This window comes from Columba livia, chromosome 1 (genome assembly GCF_036013475.1).
Source record: "Columba livia isolate bColLiv1 breed racing homer chromosome 1, bColLiv1.pat.W.v2, whole genome shotgun sequence".
Classification (NCBI taxonomy): Eukaryota; Metazoa; Chordata; class Aves; order Columbiformes; family Columbidae; genus Columba; species Columba livia.
In genome coordinates this window covers 78,524,789-78,539,136 of record NC_088602.1, presented here as the reverse complement: position 1 = coordinate 78,539,136, position 14,348 = coordinate 78,524,789, and the positions used below count along the sequence as shown (strand labels likewise).

Below are 14,348 nucleotides of genomic sequence, written 5' to 3'. Positions count from 1 at the left end.
TACTCCAGATGGGTAAGTGCTCAGCTGACATAGTTATAACAGAAGATGTAGATTTGCAGTGCCACCAGCATCTGGGAACAAAGTGATGGCATGGTTGTGCCTCTCCTACCATAGTACCAGCCACTATACTGCTTCCTCGAGATGATACTTTTCATATCATGCGAGCAGGTTTGCAGAAGAATGAAATTCTGTGTTCCCCCAGCACTGTAAGGCAGGTTAGGGTCCTGTTTTGCCTGGAGAAACCATTTTAGTTCATCAAAACTTGACAAAATCTCACTGCCATGGACTTTCTGGTGATAACTCTCGTTGTGTACCTTTTGGTGCCTGTCTTCCTGAGCATTCCGAGTATGATATTAACTGCATCATCATTGCCTTATGTTGGTATTTTTTTTTCTGTTTCTTTCCTTTTCTGGCTAACTCCAGAATGATTAATGCTAAATACTTCTTGCATGTCACATATATATTGATGATTTTTTTTAATATTAAATTGCAAACTGTTGCTTTAGATAGAGGTAGAAATAGAATTCTTAGCACAAAAAAACCCTGTTACTTAAGGCTTAGATCAATACCCTAATTAAAAGCTAAAATGTGAGGTGTTCAAAAGGATACAAGTAGCATGAGTTTGTTCCTGAATTTTCTGAATTTTTATGAGGTTCTTTATATTTTTTTTTCCTAAGAAGCTGGAAAAATCTAAAAGTTTTAAGTGGTGGAAAATGAAGCCAAAGCCAAACATGTTCAGTTTTCTAGTGTTTTTGCTTGCCTGAATGTTTTGTGTGGGCAGATGCTTGAAGTGAAGAGTACACGTAATTCTACTCCTGCACTTTGCCCAGCTGTACAGCGATGGCATGACGTGACGTGTCAAATAGACTGGAGAGCTCAGCAGGATATGCAGCATTACTATCAGATCAGAACCTCTCTCCTGCCACTGCTTCTCTTTAAACCTTTTATTAACCTCCTTGGATGGAGACATAGGGGTGAAGACAAATTCAGAGCAGTTATGTCTTCCTACCAACACTGAGATGAATGTTTGTAAAGCATTGTGTAGCTAAATCCCTAAACAACCCCCACTGATACTAATGGTAATCCCACAGTGAAATCTCTGAATGTTTCTTGAGCATGTATTCATTAAGACTTCCTCTCCCGCCCTCTGTCTCTCACCTCTGTTTTCAAGTAGAGGGCCAAGAGTTCTTTTTTGAATCAAAACGACTGAACAAAGAAACAGTTAATACAGGCATTGTGTGCTGAGTGACCTAGCTATGCAATTATGAAAGTCCTTGTGGTGCGTAGCATCTTTCATTTGATGTGGGAGGGTATATCTTAGAGGGCTGTGGCAAAGGAAGCTAATGGTGTCAGGAGCATTTTTCCTTTACAGGCCATGGGAGAGGAGCAGTCTGTTATTGTATCATGCCTCAAATCTAGGAGGCAAATATTGTTCAAAGAAAAGCAAAAATAATTTTATAGACTGTGAATTAGCCGTCCTGTGATATACATAGTTCTAGTGATTGCATTTAATGAATTTTGATATTTTAAGAAAAATTCTGGATAATGGGAAATCTTATCGCAGAATAATGTTTTGTCAGCTTGCTACAATAGTTTGTTACAAGCTGGGGTATTTAGGTAATTTACCTACTGAAATTTTTCCTCTTTGCTTTCTCACTGGTACTTATTATAGCTACAGTTAATGTGTATTTTTTTCTTATAGACAAAATGTTGTAATACATACAAGTGTAAATGAAAGCTAATTAAAACGTGAAGTGCTTTAAGTTGGACTAACACTGGATAGCATTATTAAATGCTATTTAGGTAACTCTTACATAGTGTATATCTGGCTGATTCCTCTTTTTGCTCTAGATCTGTTCACAGGAAAGAGAATTTAGGAGATATATGTTTTATTTTTAGTTGCTACCTTTTTAGCTTCATACCTCTGGGTTTAAAGTTCCCTCTATAAAATTACAGAGGTAACAGGAATACCTTTCATGAATATTTTGAGGATAACTGCATTAATACTGGTGGTAATAGTCAAGAAATACATCAAGATACCAGGGTTGTTTTTTTTTTTGCTTACTGGCTCCCTTTACTTAAGGTCCTTGGAAACGGCTACCAAGGCTTATTTGGCAAAGGAGAAATAGAATAATGTTTTGAGGGACATTTGTACTGTATTTTCTAATTCAATGCTTGTTCTGAGCCTTTAGTTTTTCTTTTGCATAAAGAGCTATTTCATCAGCCAGAATGAAGAAAGCAGCTTTGTCTCAAAATGATTCATGCTGGCCATATATAGTCCATCTACACATCTTATTTCAGTCTCCCTTGGCTTTATTTATTCTTAGGACAAGTTACTGATGCTTAGAAATAACTAGATTGGAAATTAGTTTTGAAGTACGCCATTACCTGCAGCCTGGTCCAGTGTTTCTCTGGGCAGGTTCCTGACAGCTCTAAGTGGCACCAGTAGATATGTCCCAGAGCAGGGACAGAGCTGATCAGAGGCACAAGTCTTGGTTTCTCAGGCAATCTGCCAGGTGCAGAATCAGTTTCTGATATGCTGTTGTTCATCAAGAGCCTTGTGGATCAGCCACATGGGCTGTGAAACCTGGGTGACAACTGTTGAAAATACCTCAGGTAATTGGTCATCCTTTTGCATAACTAACCTGGCTGTGGCAGCTCAGTTTTTACAGCTAAATCCTTCAGGAGGGCAAGTGATGCAAGGTTAACAAAGAAACTTCCCAGACATATCCACATTACTCACAGATAAACTAAAACAAAGAAACAAACCAATATCCTAAACAGTTGTGGGGAACAGCAGAGCATCCTGATTTTTACAGCAGGTGTTGTTCAGGGCAGAACCTCTGAGGTAGAAACTCCTCTGACTTTCTGCCCAGTCCCCAGGGCACAGAGAAACTTGAGCCTTTCCTAAGCAACCATTGACCTTTTGCACCAGGAGACCAGGGTGAGAAACGTAGCCAGGTGCCTCTAGAGCAGGGATTTCCCAGCCCTGTGTAGGGAAGCCTGCCCACTAGAAAAACTGGGCCAGCTTCTGAGTGCTCAAGAGCAGCATCCCTCTGCTGGGAGGGACAGCAGGAGCCACGCAGAACCAGGATCTTACTTTTGTGTTCCTTTGTGCATTTCTTAAGCCACATGCCTTCTGCATTACATCCAAGGATGGAGATTTGCAATCTTCCAGTTTCGGCTCTACCGATCTCTCTGGGGTTAGCCGGGAAGCTTCAGTCAGGATGTTTAGTCCAGCCTTTTGCCATTCTGCAGAGGCCTTTGGGCTTTTCTGCCTTTTTCTTTTTTTCTCTCTTTTGGATGGTCTGTTCAGGGCTGGGATGTCATTTTCTGGGACTGGCTGCTCGGTGTGGATGGGGTTCGTGAGGAATTGCCTTGAGTATCTTTTATTTTATTTAATATATATTTGCTAGTAGTGTGTTAGTATTTTGTTATTTTATTAAACTGTGTTTATCTCAATCCAAGTTTCTCCCTTCCCTTTTGATTCTCTCACCTGCGGGGGGGTGGGAGGGTGGGTGGGGAGGGGGTGAGTGAACAGCTATTGTGTTTGTATTGCTAGCTTGGGTTAAACCACAACAAGTTAATTTTGTCAAGGATAGACTTGTCAAGGATTTCAACATCACCTAGACATGTTAAACCAAGGAGCAGCCTATGATACAGGCTGTGGCAGTGAACATTGCAGAGAAGGTGGCTGTTGCATGGAGTGCACGGTTTGACTTGGGAATGGTCCAAATCGTTTCACAATTATCAATACATTTCAAACTGCAGCTTGTACTGAATACACTCATATTTATACCAGCAAACCTATAATTTATTAATCCTAGCTATTAAAGTAATACATAGGGTTCTTTGATTGACGTTTGGCTCTGCTTCCTAAGAATTATGCAAAAGGGGGAGACCTAATGCAATAGATATGCAAGTTTTCTCCTTGGTAAAAGGGAAGTAATTAGGCATCTTACCTGGATATTCCCATGGCTATGTATCTGGCATTGAGCTGGTCAACCTTTTTTGCACTTTTCCTGTTAAAGTAGGGATTATTTTAACTGTTGTTGCTTTCTTCAGCAACATTATTAGGAAACATTTCTTCACGGAAAGGGTTGTGAAGCCCTGGAACAGGCTACCCAGGGAAGTGGTGGAGTCACCATCCCTGGAGGAGTTGAAAAGTTGTGTAAATGAGGCTCTTAGGTAAATGGTTTAGTGCTAGATTTAGGTTATGGTTGCACTTGATCTTAAGGGTCTCTTCCAACCAAAATGATTATATGATTCTATGCTTGTTTGGAGAAGTTTAAGAGGCTGTGGAGCAGTCTTATTACCCGTCCATGCTCAGACCTGTGGGCCTGGGTAGAGCAGTGGCTGATGGTGAAAGCTATTTGCACTGTTACTGCTCTCAAAGGGTTGTCTTGTTCCTGCTTGCAAATTCATAACTGGGGATAGGAATCTCTTAGATCACCCCAGCAACCATGCTGGAGAAGTCAGAGAGGTTTTGAGCAATTCTAGTAGGAGTTTTTCTTTCTGTGTCTCCAGCTTTGTGGAGGTGAGACAGCAGCAGGAGTTTCTTGGTCTGTGTACAGAAGTTTAACTATTGGACAGAAAATGGTCTTTATGCATGTTTTGTCCTGAAGGCTGACTGACAATACCTGTCCACAGAAAACTAAAGCACTCTGTAGAGAAACCTGAGCTTGGGATGAAAAGCCATAAGCTCTGAAGTTACTTCACAGTGGTGCTTCACACAGGAAAACTGGTCTATGTGTGTTCATTTAAGCATATTATCGGTCAAGGAAATATGTGTACGTGAACTGCTGAAGCTTTTCAGTCAATAAAAAGGCAACAGTGTGCATTGGGTGCAGATGCCCAGGGGCTGCAGGGGCCTTTATGAAGACACAGCCGGTTCCAGCGGCTCCAACCCACCCACCACAGGGCACGGCTGAGTCCCGCAGCCGCCATGGCAGCACCTCAGGGACAGTCTGTGCGAGAAGTGCAAAATGCTGGCCAGCAGTGAGGTGAAAAATGTGAGAAACAGCCCTATGAGCACAGAGGGGAGAGAGAGAGAGGAGGTGTTCCAGGTACTGGAGCAGGGATTCCCCTGCAGCCTTTGGAGAGGACCACTGTGGAGCAGGTATCCACACTGCAGCTGGTGGAGGACCCTGCAGTGGAGCAGGTGGATGTACCCTGAGGGAGCTGCAGCCTGTGGAAAGCCCTCACAGGAGCAGGTTTATCCTGAAGGACTGAAGCCTGTGGGAAGGACCCACTCTGTTGCAGAGAAAGAGTGTGCAGAGAAGGGAAGGCAGGGGAGCCGTTATGGCCTCACAGCAACCCCGCATCCCCAAGCCCTGTGCACCACTGGGGGATGGCCATGGGTTAAATTACTTTTTGCCAAGACAAGTCTGTTTTGACAGTGATGGAAACTGGTAAGTGATCTCCCTGCCTGTATCTTGACCCATGAACTTTTCCATCTTATTTTCTCCCCTTGTCCCATTGAGGAGGGGGAGAGAGGGAGCATCTGGATGGGCACCTGGCAGCCAGCCAACATCAACCCACCACAACACAAAATACTGTCAAAATGATATCGTATGCAAGTGGTGCCCAAGGCTGTGTATCTTTCTGTGGCATTGCGCTTAGTGGTGCAGATGTGCCCAAGAGGGATGGCAGATGCTTGCTGCTGAGGGGATTTTGTAGGCTGTGGCTTCCTGAGAGAGGAAAAAAGAAGATTCAACTGCTTCAAAATTTTTCTTCTTTTGAAGGATGAAGGCAAACTCTGAGAGTGAGACTCAGTATTTTAAAACGAGGCACTAAGCGCCATTTAAAACACCGGTAGGTATCCAAGGTATTTCCATATGTTGGGCTGTGACCACATGGGTATTGTGGGCTCCCATCCTGGGAGGCCAAGTAAGCTGTTTAACAGCAAACACAGATCACCAAATCCTGCCCTGATTGCTAGCTTGTAAGGTGCAGTGCATGTGTTGTTTACTAATGGACGGAGGTTTTCTGTGTTTTAGGGGAAGCAGTGGAACTTCCTTGTGTAACAACATGTCAGAGCTGCCTGTCAGTACCTGTCCTTTGTTCCCTTGCTGCCTTTGTCAGTGGCACCCAGGAGCCCGGACTGACATCGCCTCCCTGAGAAATTTCACATGTGGACTGAGGGGACTGTCGTCTTGCTCTTGACATCTTGTACTTAGTATTTAGACATCTTGTGCTTAGAGGACTTTCAAACTTTGCATTTTCTTTCAAATACAGTGATTGTTTTCTGTATTTGAGGAAAGTTGACCTGGGGTTACAAAACATTTGACAGATAAGTGGAGTTACAGCTGGGTAGCAGAGGCTTTCTGCTTGGCTGCTGGCTGCATGATGTGCTGAAATATTACCCAAAATAGGCTCCATTAAAAGTAGACTCTCTTGTTTAATGCAGATTAAGAAATTCCAAGTGTGTCCTAGATACATATTTTTCAGAAAACAAAAATCCTTGATAATGTAGATGGGTTTATTCAGTCACCTTCACAACAATGGCACCTCGTCATGAATAAAGAGACTAATAAAGTTAAAAATCATTATCTTTTTCTCTGGGTCCTGGTAATTCAAATATTCAACAGTACCGTAACATTTATTGGCCTTCATATAGACCCACCTTGTCTTGAGACAAAACAACATTTGGAAGTAGATCCATCCTTCAGTATGTGGTGTACCAAGTGCTAAAACCTAGAGTGTTTGCTACTGGTAATGAATATTTATTGAGGTTTACTTAATACATGTGCAAGAAAAAGAGGGAGAACTATGTTAAATCAGCAGTTTAGCTCAGTTAACTCAGTTATAGCTTATGGTAGGCTATGAACATACAACAGGTCAAATACTGACATAGTAACAGCCCATGTAACTTTGCCCAGGATAACTTGTTCTTAAATAAACGAGAGACAGGTAAGTGAAATTAGGTTTATGGTGGGGTACTGCAAAGTAAAAGTGCTTCCAGCACTGTAGCTATTGTGGATAAGTAGTCACTTAATCATATGTTTACATGCCTGTACAATCAGTTTAATTAAATTACTGTCAAAAGCATATCTTTCAATTTTTCCTCTTTGGGAGATTAAGTAGAGCCTGAGGAAAGGAGGAATTCTGAATAAAGGGAAGATACAACCAAGTAGGAAATGAGGGTTAAAATAACCCTAAAATAAGTTTCTTCAAGGGGTATATGAAGAGGAGTTTTTCACTAGAACTGCACATGCTTTTAAGAGGCAAAGACTTTAGGCAAATATTTTTATATCTTCTTAAAACATTAATTAAAAAAATCCTAAATATGACTCTTCAGTGACATTTAAAAGGGCCAAGCTATTTCACTTCCATTATTTTAAATAATAAAAATACGAAAAAGTGGGGATAAATCCCCAAAGTATATATGAAACATTACATATAAACAGATTATGGTTTTACCCCCAAATAATGCACCTTTATCGGCCATTGTTAATCAAGTTTTTTATACTGTAGGCTATTTGGCGGGTATGTAGCCCAGCAAAATTTCCTGGAAAATCTGAATTTAAAAGGGGAGAAAAATTACTATATCTCACTATTCCCATATGTTTGGCTAGATATTTTCAAGAAAGACATAATGATGGAAATCCTTCAGTGAATTTTACTCTACATGCCTCTGTTGGTGCCATAATGCCAAGAGCAGTTCAGAACCAAATTGGTTAGGCCATGGACAATGAATTTCCAAGTTTCTAGTTCTTCTCCAGATACAGATATTAGCTACAGAGATTATTAGATGATAAATAAGCTTTTTTTTTACTGCAACTTTTTTTACAGACCCGATATTTTACACAAGCCCAAATGCTAGTCTTGTGTTGCCACAAATTTAAGTAGCAATATTGAATGCTACATTTTTTACCTCTTAAGCCATTGCTACTTTTGCAAGGAAGGTTACAGGATTGCGCCTGGAAAGCTCTATTCCATCATCACAGATTTGGGACTGTAAGAGTTACTAAAATAAAAGAAAATCAGGTAAATATTTGCATCAGGTCCTTTACAAAAGCAAAACGTTTGGCATCTGCATTATATTAAGGTGGTTCAATCAACAGCAGCTCCTCTAGTGTATAACTGAGCTGCAGATTTCTGGCACTTCTGAAAGTCTGACTACCTGCCTATTTAGGATCTTAAATTTCAGTTATGTGGTAATTTTCTGGAATGAAGCTTATAGCGGGACCAGAGTTTAAACATGGATGCCAGAGCCTTAGTGTTGTTTTAGACCCTAATTTAGAAGCTGAATATATATCAAGTATATACACCAAATATAATCTTAACTAATACTGCTGACATAGTGTGGTGTATTCTGGGAATTTATAAGAACTTGAATATAGGACTGAGACAATTAGTACTACATGGTATAAAAATACAGTACAAAGATTATAATTTGTAAAGAAAACAGCACCTGAAATTAAAGAAGGGTATAGAGAATAATGTGATACATGACGGAGTTCCAGAATTAGAAACCTTACCCTAAACATAGTTATTTATTTTTAACTGTCGTATGTTTCATTTGATGCCAGGTAGAACAAATCAGATAATATTTTTGCTGAAATTTCTTAACTTATGCTGTTCTTACAAACATTTACTCTGAAGGAATGATTTTTTTTTTTTTTTTAAAGTGATACAGTAGGGATTATAAAATAAGACAAAAATCTGCCCACATTTAAAGGTGTGTGATTTCATTTACTTCATTACAGTGCTTGAAATTTGCCAGGCTCATTGCTACAAACAAAAAAATATTAGTTTTTCTGTCTCAGTAGGCACGGTACATATTTCCTTTAAGCAAAACTGCCTCAGATTCTTCCATGAATACTTGAAGCTTTCTGATGTTATCCTCTAACAAAAGTTTCAAATTAGCAGTAATATACTTTACATTATGGAGTGGGGTTCCTGAATAGAGGCCATGCTAAGGTTTTTCTGAGGTTCATACCTTAAAATTTATATGACCGTTCTGCTCTCTACAGGGCTTCTCTTTATCAATTAAGCTTATTTTTGTGCTATATGATGTCATAGCCCAGGCATTTAAGCTAAAAGGAAAAATTAATAATTAGCTCACAGATTTGGAGTCACTGAATCTGAATTTTAGGCAGAGACAAACACAAAGATGGTATTTGGCAGCTTATTGCTTTGACAGAGACAATAACAGTGGTCTGGTTGAAGAAATATGCTTTAGTTAATTTTAATAGGTTTATTTTTTAATGTTTATTTTGCTTTTGCCAAAAAAAAAATCTACTTTAGAGAACCAAAACCAATTTCTTGTGATTATTTTTCAACATACATCTAATATAGTTTAAATATTGAATTAGTTAAATTTATAATGATATCTTATTACTCTATCACCTTTTGAAATATTTTTATATTGTAATACATAATTTCTGTCATTAAAAGATGTTACAGCATGACTATATTGAAGGACTGATTCAAAGAAATGTATAGTATAGAAATGTAAAAAAATAGTCTTTTTTTGTTCTTTTGTGGTAGTATTGAATACAGTGTTTTTTGAAAACTGATATACAGCAAGACCTGTCAAACATATGGCTATTGCATTAAAATTTTTCATTTCCCACTGGAAAATTAAATATTTTCACCTTGCTATTTGTAGTATTACTTTTACTAATGTAATTTACTAAATGTAGGAAAATGCAGGGAAAAGCACACGTCTGTAGGTAATGTTAGCTGACTATTATAAGGAAATTTAGGCTGTTTTGAGTGGCAGCTGCCATAGAGATAAACAAACATTGTAAAATAATTATACTAAATGCATAAAAGGGATAAGGTTACTATAAGCACAATGTCTTTGTTGTCTTATTTACATGAAATTGTTACAAAAATCACTGCGTACTGTGTTTGCGATACTGCCTGAATTTTTACTCTTCTGGTGATTTTTTTTTTTCTTTAAAAAACAATAGAACCTGAAAGTCACATAGAGGATGTATTTTATCAGATTTGGAAAACATGCAGTTCTAATAAGTTGGCAAAAAAAGCACCTATGGTAATGAAGAACACCAGCTTTCCTGGGAAAGGTATTTTTCCCTAATTCAGAGCAGGCATTACATTTTAAAATATCAGATGGAATTTCTCTTCCTTCCTGATTCATTAGTATTTTTGTACATTCCTGAATGAACATGTCTGAAGCATCCAGAAACTGAAAATGATCTCTAATGTAAAGGCAAAACTTGCAGAACATTGGGCACCAACTGGAAAATTATTTTGTTTCAGCTACCAGTGGATGACTACTAATTACATAGATGTACTTTGCCTTCGTGTTCGGAATACTTACATGTGTTTGTAAGCTGTCTACCCAGAATTTATAAATAGGAAATAAAATAACCCTCAAAAGCCAAACAACTTCTCCTTGTCGCCATATGCCGCATCTTTTCCCCCTAGGTTTTGTATACTCTGTGTGCTGAAGAATGGTGTCTTTTCTTTTCATGTTGCTCTGTCGGCGGTCATAACAGCTATTCTCTTCATGAATATGTAAATCCCATGCATAAAATCAGAAAAATTAGCATGGCGATTCCCACTATTGAATGTGCCCAATTATGTCTGTCTAATACGTGAATAGTGATGATTTAATCTTTTGACTATATGAGCGGATTCAGGTACTGTTACAAGAGATGCTGTAATTACGGGATACCCAAACACACAAGCTGGGTGCGTGCACATGCTGGGGGATCATCGGGCTCTTAATAAGAACTGGGCATCTGATGCGTGGCTGTGATGGAGTGCGTGCAGATTCATTTACAGGCGCTTACTCTGATGGTTAGTGACAAGGGAGAAAAATGCCCTAGGTCTGCAACACCCTTCCCCTTACTAACTGAGACTCATTTGCATTTGAAATTTTTCCTTTCTTAGTTGCTACTGAATCCTTGCAATTAGAACGGAATGAATAAAAGTTGGGATAAATAAAGAGAGAATGGTGACCGTATTTGCTAGGCATCCTTAGCTCATTTGGTTTGTCGGGAATGCGTGTTGGAGGGGGGAGGAAGGACATGCAGAAAACAAAAACAAAAAGGCACCACCAGCAATTGATGCATTTAAATAAGCAGGCGTGCTCATGCATATTTATATGACGTGCATGCCTATGCGCCACTCTGAGCAGTGGCACTGCGGCTCGGCTGCAGTAATTAGGCTGATGTAATTATAGCAAAACAAAGCAAGCTTAGGCTGATATATATTTTTTTTCATACAGTGGGAACATTAAAGACGTATTCCAGTGTACAAAAAATGAACCTGAACCGCTGTCAGAGGCTAGAAGGACAGTGTGGCCAGTGCACCTATTGTGTCACTGCTGTAGAAAGCAGCTTAGCGATTGGCCACTGTCTGCAGCACATAATACTGACTGGTTATAAAGGACTTGTCTAGAGGAAAGCCTGTAGGTACTCCATTGTCTGGCAAAGTTGATATGACTGCATTCTTTTTGCAGGGGGTCAGACAGCTGAACTGTAAAAGCTGCACAGATTTTTTTTCCTTTTTTTCTTCCTCTCTCTGTCTCTTCCATACTGCGTTTTTCTTTCATGCCCTGTCTCAGTTTGCGTAGTTAAAGAGAATGCTAATTAAGATCCCTTGTCTTAACCTGAAAATAATGACTCGGATGTAAATAGAAAACTGGCGATAGTCTAAAATATTCTTGCGTAGCACCAAGATGTCAGTTACCATTCTAGGGGAAAAAAAATGAAGACTTTTTTTTTTTTGTAATCAAGGTAAACAAAGAAGAGTTGTTGCTTCTCTTTCTTACTTTCATTTTTTTTTTTTAATTTTTTTTTATTTTTTATTTTAAACCAATGATGCTGTGCTATTGCAGGTCAGATAATGTTTTATTTCAGAAAGTGTGCTAGCTACATAATTTAAAAGTCCACAAATCAGTTGCAATTTAGTGCTTATTAATCCTTCTTAGGATGTAATTCAGTGAAAGAACTGCTTTAAAAAAATTCTTTTCTGTATTATAGACGGATCTAACAACGCAGTCTGGGCTCCGTGCCAAAGGCTGGTATTTCACAGCAGCGACCGCCTTACAGATGAGCTGTGGGAAGCAGGAGGGAGACTCTCTTAGGGTGCCACTACTATGGAGACACAGCTGGGCTGAACAAGATTTGCTTCAAACGACAACAAGAGAGACAGAAAGTGTCTGGTTCGACCGCTGCCCAAGCAGGCAGTAACCAGAAGAGCTAGCAGCCAATCCGGCCATGCTGCACTGTTCGAAACCAGCTCTACATCCCAGCCAATCAGTGACATCACTGGTGAGAAACTCATTTACATCATGCAGTAATGAACTTTGTTTAACGTATCCTTTTTTTCTTTTCTTTCTTTTTTTTTTTTTCCTCACAGAGATTAGGTCCTCCATTAATTATTCTGCCAGCATAATTTGAATCGCTATGCAAAACGGTGGCTTCATTTTTCCTGATTTTTTTTTTTTTTTTTTTTAACTGTATGCTGTCTCTGCAGGTAACCATGGGCATTGTTCCATTTTTTGCTGTTGGCCCCATAAAACCTTTAAAAGAGTCTTCTGTTGTCAGTGTTGTGCATATATTTTTCTTACATGTATGTTTGACTCCTTGTAGTCCTTAACTAATGTGGTACTGCTTCTTCCATTTATAGTCTGAGGTTGCCTTTAACCATCTTGGAAGGTAAAAAGGGTGTTGCTGCAGCATCGAGTTTGCATCTCTAGCTGCCATCACGGTCTAAGTACTTATTCTAATGCTTCAGAAATCATTTCGCTGCGGTCGTTTTACATATCTGGCTTTCTCTAAAGGTTCTTACATGCATCTGTTACAACCGAGTGAAGCTCAGTACTGTTATATTTCATTCTTCACCACTTTCAGCCAAGATGTCATTTTATTAATGAATAGAACTGAGATCATTTCTGAACAAATTTCACCCCCTTCCTTCCACCTCAACACAATGCACCTGATTTGCATCCATTTACCAGAATAACTGAATACAACAGCCAGTATGAAAGGAAGTCAAGGGAGAGCTTGCATACTGCTTCAGGGTATGGTGCAGCAAAGCGAAATATAGAATTTTTGTTTAGCTATTTCTCTTTTTACTTAGGATGTGCTTAATCTACACAGAAGAGATTAGATCTTAGCTTGAAAAACTATTCTCTAACCAGCCTTTCATATTAAGGAATAGGTTTGGTTTGTTGATTTTTTTTTCTTTTCTTTTTTTTTTTTTTTTTTTAAATACTAAACATGCACATTTTCTTGAGATGTGTTCAATTATAAACGGAAAACGTTTGGGCAAGCCAACATTGTATTGAACATTTGGATTTAGTTCTTTGTGGGTAGAGTAATTTGTTGTGCGAACAATTTAGGAACAGCCCAGAATACTGTGGAATGCAGAGATTTCTGCCCGCATAATCTAATGAGGCAAGGTTTTGCTCTTCAGTATTCTAATAGCTGAAACAAAATCAGATATGAGACAAATTCAATATTGTGTTATTAAATTAAAGCTATATCTATTGCTAGTGGGCTTCAGGAGGTCAACAGTCTTTGGTAAAGCAAAATTTTATTTAAAGAAATATTCTTAAATTTTGGCACAACGTGATAACTTCCACCTTCCACACACACAATAATGTACAATTTGTTTATGGAGTTTCAGTTATATATTGATCCTTGTAGTCACTTTGAAAATACAGAGAATTTAAACGCTAAACCATAGCTCTTTCAATGCATGATGCATTCCATCATCCCATCATCAGTATTCTGTGTGCGGCTGTCCTGATTCAGCCACTAGCTCCCCTGCTGCAGATCCTGTAATTTGAATCATGCGTAATAATATATTATCCTACTGGGGGCCTTCTTTCAGTAGGAGAGTGGTTTTATACCTTCTGCTAAAAGAGAACTGTTGGCTCCTTGCCATCTCATAGCCATTATTCACAGAGGCAATCAAGATAGTCATCCTTAAGGAATAACATCTGCACAACTGCATGTGCCAGAAATGTGCAGCCTCCCCTCGCATTATAAATTTGATTTTCTTGGAAACAGGAATACTTGAGAATACTGGAGCATAAAAACTGGACGTTTACAGGATTTCATCAAAAGTGTATTGAATGTACCATGTGCTGAAATCTGGGCTCTGAGGACATTTGGAGTGGTTAACAGGGGCAGAAGAGAACAGAAGCTGGTGGATAATCTGTGGCTCTTGCTAAACTTTTTCCAGCTCAGGTTATTGACTTAGCTGATGATCAGTGCTATATTAAAAATGTGGGGTTTTCCTTGCTGACAAGGGAACTTTCTAGCTAATATGCTGATAGTATGTTGTCAGTTTGTTCTGGAGCTGTATTTCCCAAGTTAAGAATCTAACATTTGATTAATTCAACAGGATGCATTATC

The 14,348-nt window shown here is 39.0% G+C and overlaps 1 protein-coding gene across 17 annotated transcripts in view; it reads left to right on the top strand.

Moving 5' to 3' along the window:
* USP25 (ubiquitin specific peptidase 25) overlaps nucleotides 1-14,348 on the top strand; it is a 396,463-nt gene that overhangs the window by 152,193 nt on the left and 229,922 nt on the right. For all 17 annotated transcript variants that reach the window (XM_065063760.1, XM_065063673.1, XM_065063681.1 and 14 more), the window contains one exon: nucleotides 11,964-12,254. The gene's annotated coding sequence lies outside the window, so the exon portion shown is untranslated. The remainder of the gene's footprint in view (nucleotides 1-11,963; nucleotides 12,255-14,348) is intronic.